General features: G+C 42.0%; 1 protein-coding gene across 1 annotated transcript in view; it reads left to right on the top strand.

Annotated features, from left to right (window-relative positions):
- The window catches only part of UBL3 (ubiquitin like 3), a 66,949-nt gene that overhangs the window by 26,013 nt on the left and 39,537 nt on the right, over positions 1–1,399 (top strand). The gene's annotated exons all lie outside the window — the stretch shown is intronic.

The following is a 1,399-nucleotide window of genomic DNA, read 5'->3' as shown; positions in this document are numbered from 1 at the left end:
GAGGAGTGGCTGGTGGGTTTGAACCACCAGCCTTCTGGTTAGCAGTCAGGTGCCTTAGGCGCTAAGCTACCAGAGCTCCCGCACACATGTATACACATGTATATATATCTTTTGGGGATACAGGAATGGATTGCTGGGTCTATGGTTGTCCTCTTTTTAGGTTTTTGACGAACCACCACACTGTTTTCCACAGTGGCTGGACGCTTTGCGTGCCCTCCAGCAACGGGTAAGGGTTCCAGCTTCCCCACATCCTCGCCAGCATTTGTTATTTTTCATCTTCACTGTCCTAGTGGGAGCGAAGTGTGACTCGCTGTGGTTTTGATTTGCATCTCTCTGGTGGCTAATGATGCTAACATCCTTCCATGTGTTTGGTGGTCATTTGAACATCCTCTTTGATGAAGTGTGTATTCAAGTCCTTGGCCCGTGTTATGATTGGGTTATTTGTCTTGTTATGTTGTTGAAGTCATATGTATTTGGTTTTGGGTTGTTACATTCCTCTCAGATATGATGGTTTCTGAAGTTACCCTTCCAGTCGGTAGCTTATCTAGTCACTTTTTTGGTACAGTCTTTTGATGCACAGACGCTTTTGATCATTATGAGACATCATTTATTTGTTTCTGTCTTTTGTTGTTTGTGCTTTTGTTATCACATTAGATAATCCATTGTTGAAAGTGAGGCCTGACAGCGTTGACCCTGATGGTTCTTCTAAGAATTTCATGGTTTTAGTTTATACCCTTAGGTCCTTAATGCGTTTTGGATTTGTTTTTGTGTACGATGTGAGGCGTGTGTCCTGTTTCATGTTTCTCCATGTGGAAATCCGATCTCCCAGCACCATTTATTAAAGAGACTTCTTTTCATCAGATGGACTCAAGCCTTTGTCCAAAATCAGTTGCCCATAAATGTGGAGGTTTATTTCGGGAACCTTGGTTCTCTTCCACTGGTCTGTGTCTCTCTTGTTGGACCACTGTCAGGCTGTTTTGATGACTGTAGCTTTCCAGTATATTTTAAAACCAGGATGTGTGAGTTGTCCTTTTTTGTTCTTCTCTTTCAGCGTTGCTTTACCTGTTCAGGTCCTCTTGCTGTTCCATATAAAGGATTGATTTTTCCATTTCTGTCATTACGGCTGTTGGGGTTTTGATCAGGATTGCCTTGAATCTATCATTGCATAATTTATTGAATTGAGATGCCATGAAACATGATCTTTGTACCTTCAGTTAGTCATATTGTCAGAGTGCTTTGAGATACCCTGTTTTGCTCACTATTTTAAAGCATGACGTTACTCTGTTGCCCTAGATTTCCCCAAGGCTGTGGTCCTCAGAATTCAACAAACATGTGAAAGACTTTAGCCAAGATTCTCAACCAGGGCAATTTCACTCCACAGGAGACTTTTTTTTTTGCC

Source organism: Orycteropus afer, unplaced genomic scaffold, assembly GCF_000298275.1.
Source record: "Orycteropus afer afer isolate SDZICR_OR568_19922 unplaced genomic scaffold, OryAfe1.0 scaffold00741, whole genome shotgun sequence".
In the NCBI taxonomy this organism is placed as follows: domain Eukaryota; kingdom Metazoa; phylum Chordata; class Mammalia; order Tubulidentata; family Orycteropodidae; genus Orycteropus; species Orycteropus afer.
The sequence above is the reverse complement of the archived record's forward strand: the minus strand, read 5'-3'. Positions and strand labels throughout refer to the sequence as shown.